The sequence below is a fragment of the Dermacentor andersoni genome, chromosome 5, assembly GCF_023375885.2.
Source record: "Dermacentor andersoni chromosome 5, qqDerAnde1_hic_scaffold, whole genome shotgun sequence".
NCBI lineage: Eukaryota > Metazoa > Arthropoda > Arachnida > Ixodida > Ixodidae > Dermacentor > Dermacentor andersoni.
The window spans coordinates 71,643,279-71,662,403 of NC_092818.1; positions in this window are offsets into that span (position 1 = coordinate 71,643,279).

Genomic DNA, 19,125 nt, shown 5'->3' on the forward strand with positions numbered 1-19,125 from the left:
ACTTGCGCTTCGCTGATGATATTGCCTTGCTTAGTAACTCAGGGGACCAGCTGCAATGCATGCTCACTGACCTGGAGAGGCAGAGCAGAAGGGTGGGACTAAAAATTAATCTGCAGAAAACTAAAGTAATGTTTAACAGTCTCGGAAGGGAACAGCAGTTTAAGATAGGTAGCGAGGCACTGGAAGTGGTAAGGGAATACATCTACTTAGGAAAGGTAGTGACTGCTGATCCGGATCATGAGAGTGAAATAATCAGAAGAATAAGAATGGGCTGGGGTGCGTTTGGCAGGCATTCTGAGATCATGAACAGCAGGTTGCCATTATCCCTCAAGAGAAAAGTTTATAACAGCTGTGTCTTACCAGTACTCACGTACGGGGCAGAAACCTGGAGGCTTACGAAAAGGGTTCTACTTAAATTGAGGACGACGCAACGAGCTATGGAAAGAAGAATGATAGGTGTAACATTAAGGGATAAGAAAAGAGCAGATTGGGTGAGGGAACAAACGCGCGTTAATGACATCTTAGTTGAAATCAAGAAAAAGAAATGGGCATGGGCAGGACATGTAATGAGGAGGGAAGATAACCGATGGTCATTAAGGATTACGGACTGGATTCCGAGGGAAGGGAAGCGTAGCAGGGGGCGACAGAAAGTTAGGTGGGCAGACGAGATTAGGAAGTTTGGAGGGTCAACATGGCCACAATTAGTACATGACCGGGGCAGTTGGAGAAGTATGGGGGAGGCCTTTGCCCTGCAGTGGGCGTAACCAGGCTGCTGATGATGATGATGATGACTCTATGCCTTAGTGAGGGCCCCGGCCTAAGAATAGGCGTATGAGATGAGAACTTAGTTCATAAATGCCGCTTAAGATATACACAGGCGCACGCCTAGGCCTAATTCTCCATGTGGAATAGCCTAGATCTTTTGAATAATGTAACTCATAGGCGCAGAGTTTCCATTTTTGCGAAGGGGGTGCTGGCGCCCGACCAGCTATCCGATCCCCATATATATATATATATATATATATATATATATATATATATATATAACTTATGGCTGAGGAAATCATGCTGGCCCCGGTAGTAAAATGAAGACGAAGAGGACGTAGGTTCAAGAAGCTCAGTACATTTGACTGACGTTTCGGCTGGTGGAAAGGCTGATCTTCGTCCATTGGAAAGGGCTATACGGCATCCACAAGAAGCAACCTATTTAACCAAAATGTGAATTTTGTGGCGTGTTGAGCCCTGTCAGAATGCTCAATAAATTTCTTCAGCGGTTTATAGAGTACTCGTCTAAATCTCTCGAACGCTTGTATAAACTATTTTCTACAAACAGTGTAAGTATCGAATACATGTGAAATTTTCGACCCTCGTCCCCCAAAACCAGGGCCTAACTGGCCCCCACTACGGTATTCACCCCCTAGGCGTGAATGCTTGCAAACATTCAGTTCTAGAGTTTTAAGATCAGTGAGCCACTAAGGCTTGTGCGGAGTGGCGTTGACACATTCAGTAACTTATACTATGAGTATAAAGCTGACAAATAGAAGTCGAGGTAGGTCTCCGAGCAGCACGCAGGAGAAAGGAAACTTCACATCCAACCAGCCTTTTACAATACTCTCCCATAAGATACGGCCGTCGTTTGCTGGCGCATGCAACTACTATAGTGCACAGGTGGGCGCCGGTACACCCGTACCAGGCTTTCTTATTCTCTTTCTGTGGGTGCCCTTAATCTTCACCCTCGATTTCGGCACGCTGACTGCAAACATTCTTCTTCGTAACGGCTTCAAGTGCGGCTTCTTATCATCACTTCGTGCACTCCCTCCCTGAAGCTTTCCAGGCGCTCAAGATTATGAAATAAATTCCCGCTAAGGAGCACCCAGGCTGCTCAGCTCCGTGCACGATTAAACAAGATACCTACAGAGCGAAGCCTCTTGAATCAGTGATCTGTTCTTCGCCCCGCAATCTTGGCGTGGTTCGATCGTAGATCAACATAGCTTGAGCGGCCACTCAAGCCATTTGGCGGGTGAGCACGATATTCCCCGATACCGGTACGTGGCCTTGTGTGTTTCCCGATAAAGTGGCTGCGACTGCGGCCATGGCTAGCAGCCTAACAGGCGGCACGACCCAGCATGTACGAAACACAGTGTCAACCCGTCGCCACCCCACGACTCGCTACCTTCTAAATTGCGCCCGAAGCTCGGTTTGCGTTCTTTTGCGAATGCCTGTCGCTATTGCTTTGTCGCTGTTTCATGGCAACACCAGAGACAGTTCTTTTACACGTTGTGAAAGACTTGTTCTCTTCGAATTTCGTTCTGCTACTGTAAGCGCCACCCATTTGTAACGTTCACTTTAGCGTTGCATTTTTTTCTTAGAGTTCTACCACTGAGGGCTCTATTACACAGAAAATCCGGCATCGTCAATGTTGTTCGTGCGTTGACCGCGCGTGGGAAGTGAGCGAAAACTCCTGATGGAAGTAAAGAAATAATAAAATTCGTTAACAGGCCAAAGAATGTTTCCAATGACCCCAAATGTCTCCGGGAGATTCTTGTAACCAAAGGAAAGAAATTCAGCTGAAAATAAAATTGGGGTTTAAGCAGAAAGGAAATCTAACCCAGCACCTTCGGAATGCGAAGCCTCCACGGACGCTCGCTGGTTCAATTGTGTTAGAGGGGATCGTTTTGAAGGCTTTGTGGTCATTGACTTATTAAATTGTCTCAAAGAAGCTTATTGTTGCGTGCATGGTAATTATGAGCCCGGTAATTCTGTAACCCCTCTTTAAATATAACCCCTCTTTAAAGTAACGCCTCTTTAAAATAACTGCATGTCAAACAGTTTCTCTCTCTCTCTCTCCCTATATATATATATATATGGGCATGGGCAGGACACGTAATGAGGAGGGAAGATAACCGATGGTCATTAAGGGTTACGGACGGGATTCCAAGGGAAGGGAACATGGCCAAAATGAGTACATGACGGGGGTAGTTGGAGAAGTGTGGGAGAGGCCTTTGCTCTGCAGTGGGCGTAACCAGGCTGATGCTGAAGACAGTTCATAACAGTTATAATGCTGCCTTTGTATGCACACGCGGAACCGACGAGACTGGAAAGAGAGAGACGACGACCATGCCACGACTAGCCGGTCGGAAAAAAACACACCACGCAGTTTGTAGTGTGACAGATGGCCGCTTTGCTCTGGCAGCGTTGTAAGCGCCAGCGATTTTACTTTGTTCATGGTCTCCGAGATTACATGCTTGCTCGTTTTGTGCAGGCGATCTCGGAGGCCATGACTCGTTGCCGTTCGTTCTCCGCGTCGCCGCTTTTCCCCAGGGCCGTTGTAGCGCGAGCGACGTTACATTGCCGCTGGAGCAGCGGTTTGATGAGGGCGGGCATCGGTTGCGCCTGCAGTGCAGCGGGCATATCTTCGTTTAAAATAAGCTTTGGTCCTCTGAGCGAGTTCATTAAACTCAAATATTGACTGTTCCGAAATTCGTTTAAGTGAAACATTTTTGCACAGAATCTATAAGAAAACTGCCGGGGATTTTTAAAAAGTTTGTTATGAACACTTGGTATGTCTCCTGCATTCTGTTTCTGTCTCAAGTCTTTTAGCGCTACATAACCACTTGAAGATTCAGCAGTTGGCCCGGAGAAACGACTACAAGCGAAAATTTAATGTGCAATCATAGGTCTCCAGAGAGAGAGAAAGCAAGGACAGGAAAGGCAGGGAGGCCAACCAGAAAAGCACCCGGTTTGCTACCCTACATTGGGGGTGGGGGAAATGGGAATAGAAAGAGGAAAAGAGGGAGAGAGTAAGCACTGAATGCGTGTGGGAGGAACACTATACAGAGGGACACTATAAACAGTCTCTTAAGCAGCTGCATTTCAAGTATTGCACTAGTGCACCAATCGCTTTTCGTGCCAGTGACGGGTGTGGCCACGGTCCGAATATCTTTGACTCAGTTAACTGTCTTGAGTCCAGTCGGTGCAAAGTCGCCCGCAGAGAAAGGCGTTGTACATCGTAGCGAGGGCAGCTACACAATAGGTGCTCGATAGTTTCCTCGCACCCACAGGAGTCGCACATCGGGCTCTCGGCCATTCCCATACGATAGGAGTATGCGTTCATGAACGCCACTCCCAGCCACAAGCGGCACAGCAAGGTGGTTTCGCCGCGGGAAAGGCTAGATGGCAGTTGTAGCCGTAGCGTGGGGTCCAGTTTACGTAATCGGCAATTGAAGGCACTGGAAATCCAGAGATCTTGTGACTTTTTGCATGCAAGTAGGCGAAGTTCCCTGGCAGCGTCCGACCTCGCCAAAGGTGTTGGACGCGTCTGGGAACCTTCATGAGCAGATCAAGCAGCCTTGTCAGCTAGGTTGTTGCCGACGATGCCACAGTGAGCAGGAATCCACTGAAATATGCTGTTGTGCCCTCGTTCCAGAGCATGATGGTGCACTTCCCTAATGTCAGATATCAACTGCTCGTAAGTTCTGCGGTGTAATGCAGACTTGATAGTGTGAAGAGCTGCTTTAGAATCACAAAATACAACCCATTTCTCTGTTGGCTCTTTGGTGACATACGTCATAGCGGCATGGAGAGCTGCGAGTTCTGCTGACGTAGATGTAGTCGTGTGTGGCAATTTGAATCTAACTGTAACCTGCTCAGCTGGTACGACGAATGCGGTAGTTGAGCTAGTAGGTGAGGTCGACCCGTTGATATATATGTATGCGGTCATGATACGTCTGGTGCAGTAATAGGAGCGTAAGTTGCTTCCGAACCGGCGATGGATGACTGGACTTTTTTGGAATTCCAGGAATAGCAAATTGACTTGAGGCTGTCGCAGGCACAACAATGGGGATGAAGGCTTCGCCACCGGTGTAAAAGATGACGGTATGCACTCTTGATGAGCGTTAATCACTCTTGAAAAGGTCGCTTGAAGTCTCTAGGCTGGTATGGAGGCCAAATGATTGTCGGGGATCCTTGACAGATGGCGAATGCGCGCTCTGAGATACTGGACAGCAACATGTGTCTGGATCATATGGTCTCCCGCGATGGCAATTGTAGCTGCTGTTGAGGCGCACCGAGGCCGCCCTAAAAACGTGCGTAGGGCTTGACCTTATATCCTCTCCAAAGCCCGAATGTTCGTATTACATGTATTTGACAAAACTGGTATGCTGTAACGTAGGAGTCCGGGAAACAGTACCCTGTACAGCTGGATCATAGAATGGACTAATGTACCCCAGTTTTTCCCTCAGAGAAATTTGAAGACCTGTGAAATGGCAACTAACTTCTTCAGACAGACGCAGTGAGGGCTCCACGAGAGGTTACGGTCAATGATTACACCCAGAAAGCGATGCGCCTTAACATAGGATACATCTTGACCATTGATTGAAACAGGATACAATGACATTTGTTTGCGCGTAAAGCCAAGCAATGCGCACTTTTCAGTAGACACATTGAGATCTTGTTCTCAGAGATAGGACGCCGTCATGGTTGCCGCCCGCTGAAGTCTGGCTGTTACTTGAGGGCGAGTCACCGCAGAGGCCCAGATGCAAATGTCGTCTGCGTATATTGAGACATGAACTGCTTGCGGTAGGTACTCCGCTAGTCATACGAGGACAAGGAACAATATAGGGCTGAACACTCCACCCTGTGGCACACCACGGCAGATGCAATGTTCTGAAGTTGGGCCGTCTTCGGTCTGTAGGAAAAAACACCTCTCTTATATAGAGTCCCGAAGCCACTGGTACATCCGGCCACCAACTCTAACAGTCACAAGTGAGTTCAGTATGGCCTCATGGGTGACGTTGTCGTTTGCTCCTTTTATATCTAGAAAAAGTGCCACTGATAGGCGCTTGAGGATTTTTTGTTTTTGGACACAGGTTACGATGCCAGTGACGTTGCCGATGGACGAGCGACCTCGACGAAAGCCCGTCATCGCGTCTGGATAGATGTTGAATCGCTCTAGGTACAATTCCAAGCGGGCAATAACCATTCTTTCCATCACTTTGCCAAGCAGCTCGAAAGCGCAATCGGACGATATGATGAGAGCTCAAGTGGAGATTTTCCAGGTTTCAGAATGGGGATCAAGTGACTCGATTTCCATTGTTTAGGAACGGCGCCGTTCTGCCAAGACTAATTGTAGTAGTTGAGCAGCTCTTCACGTGCGTCTTGTCCAAGGTGGCATAGCGCAGCATGCGTGATGCCATCTAGTCCTGGTGACGAAGAACGCCTGCAGGTCGCCAACGCAGCATCCAGCTCTTCAAGTGAGAATAGCACGTTCATTTCTGGTACACGTGCCACAGGGATGTCATTCAGTGCTGCGTCGGTAATCATGACCACGGACCCAGCAACCCGTGCACAAAACCCTTCAGCCACTTGAAGTTCCGAGCGGAGTTGCTAGAGGGCCAGAGCAGCAAAGGGCTTCCTTCGATGCGAAAATGAGCGAAGACCCCTAACCGTTCTCCAAATGTGCGAGAGCGATTTTCCGGGATCAAGCGACTGAGAGAAAGTTTTCCATCGCTTTCCTTCCAATTTATCCATACGACGCTGGACTTTCTTTTATATGCGTCGTGAAGCCCTCAGATCCAAGACGGACTTCGTGCGCCGATACCTCCTCTCCGCCTGTCGGTATGCCGCACGCAGCTTCTCCAGCTCCATGTCCAAGTCTGTTCGCCTTGCTGATTTTGTAAGCGAGCGGATGTATGCTTCCCATGCCTCCGCGATAGCATCTACGATAGTGTGTGAGAGGCCTTCCCGATAAGCGTCATTCATATCCTTTCTAAACTTTGACCAATCAACTGTGCGCAAAACAGAAGAAGAGTGCTTCCCAACTCCTCTAATCTTTATATATGTTGGAATATGGTCGATTCCATGTGTTTCTATGTCCTAAACCACAGGACGCTCGAGGCTACGCGCCGTGATACCAAAGTTAAATCCAAGCAGCTACTGTAGGTCGTGCCTCGCAGAAATGTAGGGCTGCCGTCATCCACACAGCACAAATCACGGTCGGCAGCAAAGGAGGCAAGACTCCTGCCTTTGGAGTCAATTTTATTTCTTCCCCAAAGCTGGTCAAGCGCGTTGAAGTCACCGGTGATAACTCAGGCGCCATTGTTCATTAGTAATATTTTCTTAAGTCGTTCGCCGTCGAAGTGGCCAGCTGGCGATATGTGGGCTCCAATTAGAGTAAATGACACATCCTTCTTTTGGACATTGTCAGTCATATTGTTTGTCGTGATGAGGCTCTACTACCTTAGCGACATATATAAAGTCCATGCGGATGTAGATGATTACTTTCGTGCTCGCACCGCATGTGGACGAGACGAAAGATTCGTAACCGGACAGTCTGAGTGGAGTTGATGTATTTGGTTCGCAAATGACCAGTATGGGGAAGCGATTTGCAAAAATAAATTGACGAAAGTCTGCTATGCGGGTCCGGAGACCCCTGGCATTCCACTGAAAGATTAACGCACCTTTAACCTCAGTGCGGAAGTGGACTATTGGTCGAGCTATGATGCTTAAAAGATGCCAGCAAGCACTGGATTTAGTGCATCCAGTATTTGCAGAGCACTTCGAGCTGGTGGTGTTTCTGGTTTGTTCAGTATGATGCGCATTGTAATAATTAGCGATTGCAGCATATCAGCCACCTGCCTGTCTTGGTCGCACAAATCACTGACAGTAGACGGCGCGGGTTGTCCAGCAAAAGTTTGCTGTGAGTCTGTTGGTGGATGGTGTCGTTTCGGTAGAGCCGGACAAGATTCTGCGGATGTGGTCTTCTCAGTAGCCTTGTTCTTCGCGATGCTTTACGCAGTGTCTGGCCTGGACGGTAGAGGAGGAGGTGGTGTTGCAGGAAGTGGCATGCGCGTCGCAGAGGCAGCAGCCTTCCTTGAGGAGCGCCGGCGACGGGAACGTCGCTTCCTGATTTGATTGGCGACTTCACGATGCGATGAATGGTCTCTCGTCATATCTTTCAAGATGGCCATTTTTTTCTTGATATGAGGAAATTTCGTCGATGAAGTTTCTTGTGATCCTCCGCAGTTTGAACATTTCATTACAGTCGCGCCACATTTATCTGCAGCGTTGGGCTCGGCGCACCGAGAGCATGCTACCTGATTTTCGCAGACGCTGCTCACGTGTCCCAGTTTCATGCATTTGCGGCACTGAAGAGGCTTCGCATTGAAAGGCCGCACTGCATGTCTGAAGTGTCCCACCTTAACATGCAAGAGTATATATTTACCCTTGAATGCAATTTTCACGCAGCGTGACTTGCCTAGACGATTAACATCAAGGATGAGCTCATCATTGGCTTGATAAGAATCAGCAAGTCGTTATTAAGGATGGCGACGTCTACGTCGTAGATAAGGCCGGTGACTACGTCAGATGCCAGAGGGATGTAAGAGCGCACCTGAATGCCATTGAGGTCCGTTACGCTGCGTAGAGTGGACACAACAGCCGCATTCTCGACATCAACCGCCAGTAGATTATTTCGGGTATTGACTCGAATGTCCGATATTTCGTTTAGCACCAGGGCTTCTAGTGACATCGACACAGATTGCATGTTAAGTACCTTCATGTTGACGGTGGGAAGCACAGGCACAAATATGATGGTATTGGCGTCAGGCCTCTGCGTGTGTCTTACTCTTTGCGTGCTTGACGATGAGGACGTCCTGGTGTTCCTTCTCTTCGCTCTGCGGCTCTGCACAAGCTGCAAGTCATCATCGGAAGTCACCTCACTGCTGAGAGAGTCAACATGGGTGTCCTCGCTGTCGCTGTTGCTCTGCCGACCGATCCGCTTCCTGGAGGCGGCCGCCGCTGACGCCGCCGTCACCGGCAGACTTGCGGGGTCGTCTACTTCCATCACGACCGAGCAGGGAGCGAAGACCAGCGGATGAACTTAGATTTGCACAAAAATAAACCGGAGCTAGAAAATACAGCGCTGTATCAGCTATGATAGTAAAATTAGCTTCTACAATCGACAAAAATTTACAACTTGGTAACTGTCTAGAGCGAACCCTCAACCTCTAATGTTCGGCAGAAATATATGGTGTAGCCAACTTATAACGGCAGTATTAAAAGCGTATTGTCTTTTATCAGGAGATTCATATCAACTGGTAAACTTCTTAAGATGACTATTGCAGAATGCTTCCTCAAACGATGAAGCACTTCTGGAAGCTTAATTTGGAGAACCGAACATGTGGCATACATCACGACAACCAACTGGTTCATGTGATGCCGCCTCAGCTCCGCTCGACCTCAAGTACTGATGAAAGCCACTCCGCGATGTATTCCTAATATTCTTAGTCCTTTGGTCTAGGCAAATACATGGTATTTTAAATAGCGCTAAAGCGGTAAATCGGTTGAGCTGCTTTATCAATTGACGCCTCTATAGAACAACAAATTGGGCTATTTTACCAAGATCAGCTCTTACAGGAACTACAGCAAACATACACGGGAATCCGGACCGGGCATCCGAAACCATACCCTCACTATCCGGGACCTCTGAACGAGATACTTGATGCACCCATCACGTATGCAGAGGTATACGCGGCAGCACAGAGCTTCAAGAAGAACACGGCACCGGGTCCCGACGGGATCACCAACGCCATCTTGAGAAGCCTAAGTGATGAAACCCTGCGAGCCTTTAAAAGCAGCTGAACGCAGAAATATGGACACCGGGCGGAACATTGCCCGATGAATGGACTACAGCTCACATAGTCCTTTAGCCAAACCTGGAAAACCGCGCAGGCTCGATCAATTACGACCGATCTCGCTCACGTCTTGCCTGGGCAAGCTTCTTGAACGAATTGTACTCACTAGAATAGAACAACACATGGAAGAACATAGACTACACCCCAATTGCACGTACAGATTTCGGAAAGGTACGTCAGCACAGGACGTCTTCTTCCTGCTCAAGGAAGAAGTCCTCAACCCACAACCGGGCAGCAACAACAACATACTCCTAGCTCTTGACGTGGAAAAAGCATTTGATAATATAGCACACGAAACCATCCTAGATGGCCTCGCCGCCATAGGATGCGGAGAGCGAGTATACCATTATACCGTGGCTTTTCTCAGCCACCGCAAAGCCCGCATCGGCATAGTAGGCCTACAATCAGAAATCAGACATATATGATCTACCGCAGAAGGGTACTCCGCAAGTATCAATAATATCTCCTTTCCTCTTCAACATCGGACTTAGAAAACTTACTTTACAACTGGAAAACATCCCAAAACTCGGATGTGCCTTCTATGCCAACGGTGTCACCCTATGAGCAACCAAGGGTTCATACGGCGACAGAGAAAACACATTACTCACAGCTATCGGACACATCGAGTCGTACCTAACCACAGCAGGAATGAGGTGTGCCCCACACAAGTCGGAGTACCTTCAAGTCCGTCCCAAGCAAACTAAGGAACATTGAGCCCCGCCAATACATCTCGAGATTGCCGGGCAACCTATAAAGCGCGTCCCGACAACACGCTTACTAGGCATGCACGTCCAGGAGAACAACGGCATAAAGGTAGCCTCAGAGAAATTAAATCACGTAATAAGAAGCACCGCATCACTCATCGCCAGAGTAGCGCGCAGCAAAGATGGTTTTACAGAGGACGATATCTTAAGACTGGTACAAGCCCTCGTCATCAGCCGTGTCACGTACGCACTCAAGTATCAAGTCAAGCGCAAAAGCGAGACAGAGCGCATGGACACTCTCATAAGAATGGCGTACAAAACCGCTTTACAGCTACCGTCAAGCACGAGCACAAAGAAATTACTAGCGCTAGGTGTATACAACACCTTTGAGGAGCTAGCAAGTGCCACGCTCATAGCGCAGAGGAAGCGCCTCAACAAGACTGAAATGGAAGACACCTTCTTCAACGGCTAGGGTGCCCGTTGACACCTCAGTACTGCAAAGAAGAAACACAACTCTTGACTAACGACATTAGAGAGAACATTGTAGTAGACCCTATCCCCAAGAACATGCACCCCACCCACAATCAAGAGAGAAGAGCAGCGCGTGCCCGCATGTTGCACAAACGCTGCTTCAGAGACCAAGATACATACTACACGGACGCTAGCCCGTATCCCTCGTCACCACGTTGCGGGCGCAAATACACACTCGCCCTTGTCAATCAGGGGAACCTGGTAGTCTCTGCCTCCATCCGCGCCACATGCAGCGCAGCAGCAGAAGCAGCAGCGATCGCTCTCACACTTCGCGACGCCGAGAGCAAGGGAAGGTCCGCCCACGTCCTTACGGAATGACAAGCGGCGTGTCGTTTATACATGAATGGAACGCTCCATATACAAACCATTCGAATCCTGGGTCGCTCACTAGAGTGGACCCACGGTATCGTCTGGTGCCCCGGGCACGACGACCTGCGGGGAAACGAAGAAGCGGACTGCGCAGCTCGACGTCTCACTAGCCGAGCGGCAGACCACACCGTTCTTCAGCCCCCAACAGACCGACGAGCGACCCACGAGTTATTAACGACAGGTAAACAAATACTACAGGACCAACGTCTCGGAAGAACGCAATACGCTCCCCCACACAAGTATCTCAATAAACTCCAGGCAAGGGACTGGCGCCGCCTGCAAACTAACACATACCCACACTTGTCTCGTCTACACGCAATCTCCCCAGACAGTTATACGTCCCGGACATGTCCCTGGTGTAGCAACCACACAGCGACACTCGCGCACATAACACACGAATGTACCGACCGTCCGGGCGACGCAATTTCGCCACGAGTCACAACACACACACTCACAACGTGGTCTTGGGAGGCGATACTCTCCGAACTGGACCTGGGAAGCCAACTGGCGACCCTCGACCAGGCCCGGCGAGCCGCGATCGCCAGTGGAGCCCTGTCAGAAGGAACCACCCAGGAATAAACGGCGCAACAGTTTCTGCAATAATAAGTTTCTCTTCTTCCTCCTTACCATGAATCAAGGCTTGGTAATCCATCAAAAAAGAAAAGCGAAAGGCGGTTGGAATTGCCACATGAATTTTTGCACTGGGTAGCTATGACGTCATAAATTTGTCAGCGTTTCTTAAGGCCAGTCTATGTGTTTGTTGGCAACAATGGGGTGAATTGTACCTTGCCCCTAAAAGAAGCGAGATGTTTACTTCTGCCCAACGGCTCAAATACGCAAAATTATTGCAGATCCATGACATCACACTGACGCACCGGTGCGAGGTTTCGGTGTTAAAAAAAAAATGAAATTGCGTCAACTTTTCTAGTAGTAAACAACCTCTTAATGTGAAATGAAGAAAACTAGGGTTTTGTGACTACAGTTAGTGTGAGCGAATTTGCTGTTTCTGATTAAGCAGTTTCGGCTGCTCAAAGAAAGGAAATAAACTTCCCAACGGCATCAAAATTGCCGCAAGAGAGATGAACGATAAGCGAGAGGGCTCGAGTTTTCGTTAGATATCGTAGTGAATCCAACAGACAATTAAGCCAAGGTTACCCTCCCGGTTCATGCTATAGCGATGGTCTCGGCACTAATAGCTTTGATGACTTCGGGCAAAATACCAGAGTTTATTATGAGCATTCATTGCTCTCTCAGTTCTCCATTACATGATCTCTGCGGTTAAAAAGATGCTCTACTTCCGCCAGAAAGTGGCCCTGGCTAGCACTTGCAAGCTTTTCTTTTATTGTTCATTTCGTTTGCTCACATAAAACAATAACGAAATTACAAAGTTAAGCTGTTGTACACAAGCACAAGTACCGAAGACAGCGTACGGGAGAACAACCTTCACTGTAGCTCAACTGAATTGAATTATAAGCTTTCTCATTCTAATTCTAAGCATGAGGCGCGCCATAGTGGGCGGCTCCCTATTATACTTGACCAGCAAGGAATAATCAACCCTTTAATTGCGAAATGTAAATACCCAGAAAAAGATCTTTATTTTCAATCTGAATATCTAAAACACATCAAGTGTAAGCATAATCAACGAAGAGAAAAAAAATCATCTTTCGGAAATATTTTCAGCAAAAGGGGCAAAACCCCAGGCAGGAAACTGAAAGTGAGTTTTATCGCAAGCTACCTAAGGCTTCGTTTTCAATTTGTATAGCCAACCTTCATGAAAGGTGAAACATAGATGTATATTTTATTCGCTTCACATTTCATTTGTGACACCACTGCAGCTGGATATGTTGGATGGGCCTGTCTCCTCTGGCCACGCTTTCCCAATAAAGTGAGTCGTGTGCCAAACGTTTTCATTTATTTATTTCACAATAACCCTAAAGGCCCTCTGGGGAGGGTATTGCATAGGGTAAAGGTTACATGGTGAGGCAAAGAACACTGCGTAAATGTAAATCCAATAGAAAAACAAAACTGCGACAAAACTAATTACAGTGCATCAACGTTTCAGCAATTCAATTTCTTCATCCTTGTCCAATGTTCTTGCTCAAAACGAACAAATTACGCTTGCTATCTTTCGTTCAGTGTCACCCGAAGTCATTTAGCCAGAAACTTCGTGCTCAATACTGAAACTCAATAAGGAAAAAAATATTTTTTCTATGTTTCCTGTAGGCAGCACTGGTTAATAAAGGGTTAACGTGCCCCCAATACACTGGACATTGGTTTTTTTTTTTTTTAAATTTCCCCCCATCGAAATGCGGCAGCCGTGGCCGGGAATTGATCCCGCTACCTCGTACTTAGAAGCGCAACGCCATAACGACTAACGACATTTCGGGTGCAGTTCAACTGGGTTTTTACATTTATAAGAAAACACTCTTTCTCGCACTGTAGCACAAAAGAACCAAAACACAAATGTGTTTTGTCGTACACCTTGAAAACAATACCTCGCAACTGGTACCATCCTCACACTTCGTTCCAAGTTGATATCCCTTGCAAAGTCACCGTCTCTACTTCGTAAATTGCAATGTACAGTGAGTTTTAATAATAAAGGTAAATAGTTGAATTTTAGAAATTAGTCATTAAAGCATTCCACTGCTTGAGGGAGTAACGTCTGCCTCATCGAGTAATTTAGTTCAAGTGCTAGAATTGTGCCGTATGCCATAGGTTATTTGCAAAACTGTGGTGCAGCAAAAAAAATTGACACTAAAGATTTGTATCCATCCATCCACCCCATATGGAAGCAAGAATCATCAGCAATCAGGGTGTGGAGAGGTTTGATACTGAGGGCACGGATAAGACATAGTACACTTATAATAGCGTGACGAAGTTGTTCTTTCGTGATGTTTCTTATCGACATGGTGCCATATCACGCGGGAAGTGCAAGAAGTTGGACTTGCTTTGTCTTGAGTCCCTGGTCATTACATTGCGTGAAAGTACTCTCAGGGAAATATTGGCGCTGGTAAACAAGCTAACTGCTTTGCAGAGACATCATCGCCTCTAGAGTGAACGGCTGACTCAAGAAGGCTGAAATGCATTCGTTACTCGATCCGTTAGCGAGTGCCCCGGCATAGAAATGGGCGTATGAAATGATAATTCAGTGCATACATGCCGCCTGAGATATACAGAGGCGCTCGAGTAGACCTAATTCTCCATGTTTAACAGTATAGATCTTTTGAATAATATAACTTATCTAGATACTTGGATTCCTAAAGCTCTTTTTGAGCCATTTATGCGAGTTTCCTGGTGCCTTTTAGAAACTAGCAATACAATGCTCCTTTGATACACATGGGCTAGAACTGTTCCTCTAACAACCAGCTCTGTATATGAAATATAAATAATTAATTAATATGCACCTATTTAGGGATTATGCAGGGTGGGTTATGAAGGGCGCTGTAGTGGGCAGCTTCAAGTTAATTTTTAACACCAGGGCTTTTGCCACGTGCACTCAAATCACAGCACGATAGCGTTTTCTTTCTTTTTTTTTAATGACGTCTGCACCAAAATGTTACCGGCGTGTTCATCAGCACTACTCCATATCTGCGCCACCCCCTACACCCCCCCCCCCTTCATCCACAGGGGATGCAATATAAAAAAGAAGTTAGCGAAACTATGTATGAGGACTGGGCGGATCTCAGAAAACCCTGCATTAAAGCATTATGGTGGGTCATTCGAGAGACAGGGATGATAGGAACCATGCTGAACAAGTTCTGAAAGAAAGCACGGAAACGAAAGCTGAAAAAGAAAGCGAGAATATACCGGAGACAAACTACGCCATTAGGCTCCCATCGACTTTTTGCAAACTTCATCCGATTTGTTATGATTTTCTTCAACTTGTTGCTGGTATTTTTGACTTGTAGTGTGCAGAATATTTGGGCGCAGGTGGAGATGGAAAGTAAAAAAAAGAGAATTGCCTCGCTTCTGCACCAAAGTGCGTCAGGGATAGCAAGCACATTTATGTAAGCACTGCCATTAGGCGCTGCCATGTAAGGGACCCTGGGCCTCCGTCAAGCTGCTGCGACAGCTTTTTGCCCAGGTGTCCCTCCAGTTCCTTTTGTTTCTGGTAAATAAAATTCATTGCTTGATTCATTTACGTAACAACACACGCTCAAGTCGCATTTGTGCACAATTCATTCGCAGCTGCGCTCTACGGAGCACTGCATAGCCAAAATTGCAGCTTCGAGAGATGAAAGCTTAAATATGTTTCGTATTTGATATACCATGAAGGCAACAGCTGCCCGACCCCGGGAAGCGAATGCAATTAGTGTCACCATACGCAGAGCTGTTTCCATATAAAGGGAAATTGTCACGGAGCAGTCTCGTTACGTTACTCCTTATCGAGGGTAGAGGTAAGCAAGCATGAAAAATGAAACCAACTTTATTAGCGGAAAGAGCGAGCAATTTTAATGAAGCTTTCCGCAAATTTCTCTTTCTGTTTCATTCTCCTAATGACCTATTTTATTCTCCCCCTCGGCCGCTTTATTTTTCTTTTAGCCTCGTGAATTCTCCTTCACCTCATCCCATAGCTACCGACAATTACGCGCATAACACGAGAGGAATAGTAGCCTTTTAATATAAACTGTGGTACGTATGCCCGCTGCGCCTACCTGTTACAGCAAGGCACGTCGCTAAGTAATGGCTAACGAGTTTTGGACAGCAAGTTCCAATAGCTTAACAACACGAGAACTTCATTTTCACAAAGAAAATCGCACTAGAAGGAACCTTTTGGACGAACAAATCCAGGGTAAAAAGCAGGTACGGTATCATCAAAGCACCGACGTCACAATTTTTGCCCATGACGTGCTTCCACGTCATTGACAATTTCTTGTCTTTTTCCTATTTCTTGTTAATGCTGCATTTTATAGCAAGAACCATTATTTCAAACGTGTTCTACAGCCAAGAGCAGCTGAGATGTCAAAGTAGAAAGTGGCAGGACACATCCAATTGGTCTCATAAGATATCGTGCTGCAGCAAACTGCCAGTCTTCGAAAACCTAAATATTGTATACATGCACTGTTTTGCGCGCGTTTTCGTTTCCTTTTGGAAGTTGAAGAAAATCACAGAAATCGGTTGACCTTTGCAAAAGGTCGATGGGAGCCTGATGATGTATTTTGTCTCCGGTATATTCTCGCTGTCTTTTTCAGCATGGGCTTTCGCCTTAACCTTAAAACAGGTAAATGCATTGTCATTGACGCAGCTGTAAAAGAACTCTTCATGGCGACTGCGCCTTTCGTACCGATCAGCTGTACAAAACCGGTACCGATTCTGAAAGCGTCCGATAACATGCGTTTCGCAGAGCAAGAAAGGAGAGGAAATCGAAGTGCGATGTACCTTTCTAGTAATCCCTCAAGTACAACGACGTCACACAGCAAGTGGCGTCTCTTGTTTGGCGACGAGTCAAACGAAAGGATGGGCACATGTCCGCAACTAAGGGCCGATACAACGATTGTGATGTGAGATTGTGCTAGACATCAAGCGATGCGCAAACACATCATGGAAGGAATATACACCTTGAGATATTGCGCCAGCGACATTGGATACCTGGATTGGACCTGATCACATGGATCGCGAAGAGGCTGTCAATCTGTGGACGAACCTCGCCGAATCGATCTACATTTGAGGGACCAGGTCATCTTCTGCTCGGTAACCGCCGACGAATACACGAACAGCCAAAGTCCCCACAAGGGGCATGCACACACATCTGTATTACATAAGGCAATCAGGGCTTTACTTATTTGTTATTTTATTTTTGCGTGAAGACGGTTATCTTGTTACGGTTATCACTATTGAAGACGGTTATTATTGTTATCTGTAGATACATTACGCAACTGCCTTCCTTGCTGGGCGAAGTTCTCCACCATGAATAAAATAGTTTTGCCAGTTTTCGTTGCCAATAACACAATCTCTTACGGTGTGAATCCCACTTGTCGAGTGTTCGAGCGCACTGCTGTGGCATGCATGTGCGTCTGAAGCAGTCGTGGATGCTGAGTTGTCGATCTGTTCGTTTTTTATAGGGCACTCGCCAAGCATGCGGCATGACCTTACAAAGTCTTATTGCAGCATTGGCCCGTGTTCCGTTTGCTTTCGTGAAAAAAAACAGCAACCTTTTTTTTTCTAGGCTTATTCGTCCCGTCCTCTACCACGCACTCACCCACCCTACGAATATTGTGCCCACAAAAATAGCCGCTGGATTATTTTTATGCGATCCCATTTGGATATTAAGCCTCACTGGGTAAAAAGGCAATGGCAAAGCGCGAAGCTTATATGCATCATGCTGGTTTCCCAACCACAGCGATAGCTGTGCTGAGCAAAGCCATCGGCGTCATACAGCCGGCTAACGTAGGTACACCACAGCGAGTTCAGGTGTACTAGACTTTTGAAATCCATGAAATCGATATCGGTCGCAGAAGCAGGTATTTCATAACAATTGGTGCTTAACTCGTTTCGAGGTTGCATTTGTCGGCCGTACAGGAGCACTTCTATTAGTTCTCATTCCAAATGATGATAGAATGAGAATATTTTCTAATTCAGGCTGCCCATTCGCAGACACCTATTCACTTCGTCGAGTGAAAACAGATAAAGGCAGAATAGTTCAGAATATATGCATGCGCCGCAGCTGATGATGCGCGTCGCATTAATGCGCAGCTAAAAGGTATTTCCGCCTACTGTAGCAACTACTACTGCACCTAAAGTCTACAGAGTGGTTCTTCGACGACCTTCTACGAGCTGACGTGACGTAAATGTCACGCAGAACGAGCTAAAATATCTCCAAAACACTCCAAGTGGTTGATTAGTGGCTATGGTGATGGGCTACGGCGCACGAGGTCGCGGGATAAAATTTCGGCCATGGCGGCCGAATTTCGATGGGGGCTCAATGCGAAAACACCCACGTGCTTAGATTTAAGTGCACGTTAAAAAACCCAGGTGTGCCAAATTATTGCGCAGTCCCCCACTACGGCATGCCTCACAATCAGATCATGGTTTTGGGAAGTAAAACCTGGTAATTATTTTGTTTGTTTCATCTCCAAATCGTACCACAGCACAGGGGGCAACACATCCAAGCAACGGCGAGCCGGTTCGCACAGGCCAGAAAGAAGGAAAGGATCACCGCGCGCCCTTTCGTCCTCGTCCGATGAAAAGGGCTATACGTCATCCACAAGATGCACCCTATTTATTTAGGATATCAATTCTGTGGCGTGTTCAACCCTATCAGAAATCTGAATAAATTTCTTGAGCGGTTTATAAAGTACACTTCTAAAGCTCTGGAACGCCTGTGTAATTTTTTTATACAAACAATGTAGTTATCATATACATTTGAAGTTTTTGGCCCCCATCACCAAAAACATGGCCCCAGTTGTCCCTAAACATAAAATTGTCTTTCCTGGTTTTATCAGGGCAACGGCGAAAATTTGTAAGCGTTTGAAATACTGCCTTTGAAGAGGCAAAATACGAGGGTTGATCAGTTTCTGCTTAGTGTCGAATTTATCACACACATTAAAGCTTTCTGTGCATTACCCCTAACATGTCCCTTAGTTTCACTTACAAGAAACTATCGTATTATATAGTTCCCTCAGAATGTCACGAAAAAAAAACATCTACAACGTTTTGGAGCGTTTGTAGTCGCACTATGCCGCTTCGATGTAAGATGAAAGGCTTGAACCACCGCCACCTCGATTCTGTAGAAAAAGATGGATCAGAGTTTGCGAGGCTAAAGGTATTCATCTCACGTCTCACGTCGTAATGAAGGGCGGTCGCTTTATTTTCTCCTCCCTGGGGGTTAT